General features: G+C 29.6%; 1 protein-coding gene, 1 long non-coding RNA gene and 1 pseudogene across 4 annotated transcripts in view; 2 read left to right on the top strand and 1 right to left on the bottom strand.

Annotated features, from left to right (window-relative positions):
* LOC102677019 (tyrosine-protein kinase Btk29A) overlaps nt 1-5,665 on the bottom strand; it is a 164,585-nt gene that overhangs the window by 50,739 nt on the left and 108,181 nt on the right. The window lies entirely within an intron of this gene.
* On the top strand, nt 7-1,136 carry LOC116186226. The gene is made up of 3 exons (XR_004151180.1): nt 7-395; nt 480-680; nt 1,057-1,136. It is a non-coding gene; the product is annotated as an uncharacterized LOC116186226 (long non-coding RNA).
* LOC116186222 lies at nt 1,705-4,319 on the top strand (annotated as a pseudogene).

Here is a 5,665-nt window from a genome sequence, read left to right as displayed (position 1 = left end):
AGAGAATGCGAAAGCCAATCGCCGCTGGCACACAGACAACCGAGAGAGGTTGGTGGTTGCCACGTCCCCTCTTCTCCTTCGGCCTTCTACGGCTGAGTTTCACCTTTGCGGAAGCTTCCAACGGGCTGAGTGTAGGTGTTGGACAACAGCGGCGGGATCCACTCTATTTCGCCACCAAGAGGCGGATGACCTGGCTAAGCGTTACACGCCATGGACTTTGCAATAATCGAATTGTTAGGCTCGATAGTTTTGCGTTTTCGACCTAGTTCAGAAACGATACCTTCTACTACTGTCCTCAAGCATCAAGAGTCTATAATCTTGTGATGAGTGGACCGTGAAATTGATCAAGAAGAGAGATTGTTTGATCTCTCTGAAATGATGACTTAATTGTTTTGGTGAATATGAATATAAGTATCTAAAATTTGGATTTTTAACTGATATCTTAATTTTTTCATTATTAACATTTACTTTATTAGTAGGTATTTAAAATTTGAACATCTATAAAATTTGGATCTACATCTACGACTAAAGGAAATTCTATTATGAAACAAACGATATTTTAATTTTTAAATAATTTCTTTTTCCTTTCACTCATCGTTTTTTTCTACGTTGGATAAAATAACAAAGGAACTCACAACTTTGGTAAAGTAAAATTGGGATTAAGAATTAATTTTAATTCTGTAAGTGCTTTCGATTTTGATTCTCTGGTTACTCAATTTTTATCATCCTTTCCGCAAAGGGAATTCACTAGTTAGGAATACAATTTTTTTATTTAATTCCATACTCGTGAATTCTTTGGGTGGTGGCATACCCACGGACTTGAGCCAATCTTTCTCAAATGTTCACAAATGTCCATCATGTCTATATATTTATTTCTTGAATGTGAAAAAATTTGGTAAATATTTTTTGAATGCTATCCAAACTGAAATTATATATTTTTTAAAAATTAAAAAAAAAAAAAGAAAAAACAATTTTCTCTATATTTCATTGAATATCATAAGCGATTTTTTAAAGTTAAAATTAATCAAAGTAATACAAATTTTTAATTGTATAAAGTAAATTTTTTGACACGAGAGGCTTAATTGGGTTAATTGGTTTCCACGCGATTACGCGAATGAAGCGTCTGAGAAAAAAAATTCACGAAAACGATATTTCCTTTTTCGCCAGACGAAAATCATGGATGAGGTTAACCGACGAAGAGAATTTTGTGTTAATTAGCTGTTGCGCTACTTATAAGGGAAGCAACCGGTTCGTTCGATTTTCGTAATCGCACGGGCCAGCGATTCCGATTCGTGAAACGCTTCTCCTTTTTCTTGGTGAAATCGTTTGATCACTTGTTAATACTGATTTTCTTCATAGTTTGTTCAATATTAATTTTTTTTGCTAAATTTATGAATTATACATTAAATGAAATTATGAATTTTTAATACGAAGAAAATTACACGATTATTTTTGGATATCTATATATTTTTTTTAAGACTTTTATAAAAAAAAAAAAATTTTACCTTATTTTTAAAATTCCACGACAAGAACAATCTTATAAATCTTTTAAAAATTAACCAAAAGATATATAATTAATATAATTCAATTTTCTTTTTTCAAACTATTTATTTTTAATAAATTTAAAATTACAGGTCTTTAAAAAAATTAATTTTAAATTCAAACATATTATTTTTATTAATAACAATTTTCTCTTCAATGTTAAAAAATGTGATCGTACTAACGTATGTATCGATTTCACCAATGAATCATCAGTAAGTACATTGATCATTAAGTATCATTTACATCTATACACCAAACCAGAAAAAAAAATAAAGATAATTTACTTTATTTGTTACAGTTTAAATAAACGAAAGACAAAAGCCAACATCGAGTTTGTTGTCCGATACATGATAATCCATCGACCGATCGTGGATCTATTTGTCTGGACAACGTCATTCGATATTCTTCATGGAAACCTAAGATGGAAGCGTGGAGGGAAAGCAAAAGGGCAGCGTGTCCACAGGATCTTTGGTTGGAACTAATACATCAATACCAACCTTTTCTTGACATCGGTGGACGGTTGGTGAACGGAGCCGAGTCGAGTTTCATTTACACAAGCTCCCGGGCGCAGGTGAACAAATCGAGGAATAAGAAAAATATTATGCGACCACCTACCTCACTGCTTGTAGCTGCATCGGTGGTATCTTCTTTCTTTCTTTCTTTATTTCGTACCGTTCATATTATTTTATTTTTCAATGCTTGGTAACACTGCGTTGCGTTACCAAGCGATGCAAAAGTAACTAGTAGTAGTAGATTTTAAATTTCCAAATATATTTTGAATAGAAAAAAATGAGAGAAAATTGTTAAAGAATTTTGTGGTAATCGTAGTAAAGTAATAACAAATAAATTTTATTCGTTTTCTTTGTTTATAATCTTTAGAAATTTTTAGATTTCTAGATTGAAAAATTTTGATATAGATCGCTCGCGATATGTTTCAATATGCTATTTGTTCTCTAATTTAAGGTTATTGACTGTCAGAATATATAAAAAACAAATGAAGTCAATATCTTTATTTTGGATTTTAGCATTTCATTTGAATTACTTTATAATTATTCAGAATGATTCATTGATATCGAAAAGAAATTTTTAGACGAAGAATTTTTATATATTATACAAATTGTATACATTTTATATATCCACTATCGGTATCATAATTTGAAAATTACTGATCAATATTTTTCTCCTCGGTTTTTGTCCCTCTTGAAATTGAATCCTATTGGCGTCACCATTGAAGTAGTTCTACTTTAAAATTCAATGATCTTCTCGAGCTTTCCGAGCACGAACTACCGGAGAGAATCGCCCTCACGATATGTCAACCGTTTCTTTTTACGTTCCACCATTCTATTATCTACTGGATATATACGCGTTCTTTAAAAGAAAACGTAATCTTTGTCAGAACAACCAGAATTATTTTCAAATCAACTTTGACTTTCATCAATAAAATTTTGGAAAAAATAGAAAGAAGTTGATCCAAGTTAATCATAATTTACAAATTGACAATTAAATGAATTTTTTTATTAGTAATTTTTTATTGTCTGAAAATTAGAATATGAATAAAAATAATTGAATTTCTATTTGAATTAAAATTTAAATCTATAATAAGTTTGAATTTGGTGTTTGATGAAGTCCAAGTTTAAATTTGAATTTGAATCTCAGTTTGAATTCAGTGTCTGATGGCTTATACTCATCAAACATTCAGGCGCACGCTTCCGCGTGCTACAGTTTCCCGAGACTTAATTTGAGTCTGACAGTGTGTTACAACAAGGACGTATAATTCCACATCAGAAATTCGTCGAGTCAATTTGCTCTTTAAACTTGCTACTCTATATAGCAAGAAGTTGGACTATGTTTTCCCGATACATTTGCTGTTAGGAATTTTATGATTTATTTAGCATGACTCTAAATTTCCTACTTTATAAATCTATTTTAATTAAAATTTTACTTAAAAAAATTTTCCTATAAACTTTAATCGAAAACCAATTCTTTCGAAATAGATATTTCTTTCAATAATGAATATAATAATATAATAATATATAAATTAAAAAAAAAATTCTTTATTTATTGAAATTGAATTAGAGATTAGATGAAAGAAAGAATGTTTCATACACAATTATTCTTTTACTTTCCTTTAAAAGCTATTTTGAAAGAAAAGTATTTTAATGACATTAATAAAAGAATAAAAGAATGGTAATTCTCAAATCATTTTACAAATCTGTTTTTAAAATTGTTTTAAAGGAGTTGCGGCAAGAATAAGTAAGGCAGTACGCTGCTTTATCTACAATTCTATTACGCTTGCGCTTGAGCGATCTCCGTCGATAGCGCTCGGCTTTTTCCGACAGTTTCCGTTGAGCCATCGGTTCCAAATTCAAAGTAGTGTCTATCGTACCGTGAAGCTATCGAGTTCAAGTAAACAAAGCGATTTTCAGCAAGTCATTTATTGATATTTTCTAATCTTCCTACAGGTATTTCAACCATGTTTACAGAATTTAGGCATACAGATATTTTTATTATTACATTTAATAAAGTGCGTAATAAATAATTTTAGTACAAAGAATTCATATTCATTTAAAATTGTAATAAATTCCAAATAAATTTGAAAGCTAGCAATGTGTTGTATCAGAATGCTTTCATTAGCTCCATTTCCAAAGGAAATATTCAAGAATTGTATCGATAAGCACAAACAAAGGTTATAAAAGATTCAGAGAAAAGAAAACAAAAGAAGAGCTGCCATTTTGAAGGAACCTATTTTCACGGGCTGAGATAAAAGTCTACGAGAAGAAAGACAGACAGAGGAAGGCAATTTCATCTAAAAGGCTGTTATCCCGCGGCTTCGATTCCTTTCGAGGATAGACATGACCCGTATAGAAGTTTTAACGGCGGAAAATGGCCGTAGTGACGGATTTCTCTTGCATCGTGCGGGCCTTACCTCGCGAACTCAGCACTTTACACCGAGCACCTATCTCTTCTATCTATCCTTCTATCATTCTCATCAACGTCCAATTAACTATATAAAGATTATCACGGCAGTAACTTCGAGTGGACCGCTCGATGAACCGTGCCTCTCATTTTCGAATACGAGAACTTTGGCTTTGAGGGAAAAGAGATGGAAATTTTGAAATTTTTAAAAGATTGAGGATCCTTGGCGTTTTTGGTAATTAGATGACCGAGAATATTCGATGTTAATTTTTGGTAAGAGAATATATTTGATATGAATTTTTTTTTCTTTCACGTCTTTTGACAATTTTTTCAATTTGTATTAGCATTTTAATAAGAATTTTATAATTTAATTTTTTCTAGAGGAAATGTTTCTGATTAAATTTCACAATTTTTTAATTCAATTAAAAAAATTAATTAAATTAATAAAATATATAAACAAACATATGAAACAAAATTTAGAAAATATATACGAATGAAAATACGATTTTATGACATATTAATCTTCTATCATACGATAGAGGATTAATATAATTTTTAAATTTTTCTTTTCTCTTCAAAATTAACGAATCATTACTATTTTAACAAATTTTTATAAAATTCTAAATAATAGATTTAATTAAAACGTTAATTTTCAATGAGAAACAATTCGTACACAGTTTTCGGTCGTATAATTTTCTCTACACGTTTCGAAGAAGTTTCCTCGCTGTTTTAGATTTAGTTTCCTCGAAAAAGCTGACGGGTGTCGAGTAATTACGTTGACGTAAAAGAAACTAATGCTTAATGTATACGAAAGTGCATAAATTTTATATTCTAGCTTTTTATGCAAAAAAATTTTTAAAAATAATAAGTAATCGAATCTTACTAATTTAATTTCTGAGGAAAAAAGATATAGTAGAGAATTATTAGTGTATTAGAAATAATCTAATCTTTCCAGTAGTTATAGTTATTCGAATTGGCACTAATGTCATTGTAATATCATCATAGATATCGATTATTGCATTTGATTTTCTTCCATTTCTAAAAAATTATTTTTTTTACAGGTGTGTTATTATTGCATTGAAAAAAACGAATCATTTCAAAGCAAATTTTACATGAAGATTTCTACAAATGAAAGATGATTCCAGAATGAAAAATTAAATTATTAAACATTTAAAAATTTCAAAATTAATTTTTATATATTGAATGC

The sequence above is a fragment of the Apis dorsata genome, unplaced genomic scaffold (genome assembly GCF_000469605.1).
Source record: "Apis dorsata unplaced genomic scaffold, Apis dorsata 1.3 scaffold_517, whole genome shotgun sequence".
NCBI lineage: Eukaryota > Metazoa > Arthropoda > Insecta > Hymenoptera > Apidae > Apis > Apis dorsata.
Note: the sequence above shows the minus strand (reverse complement) of the source record. Positions and strands in the feature narration are given on the sequence as shown.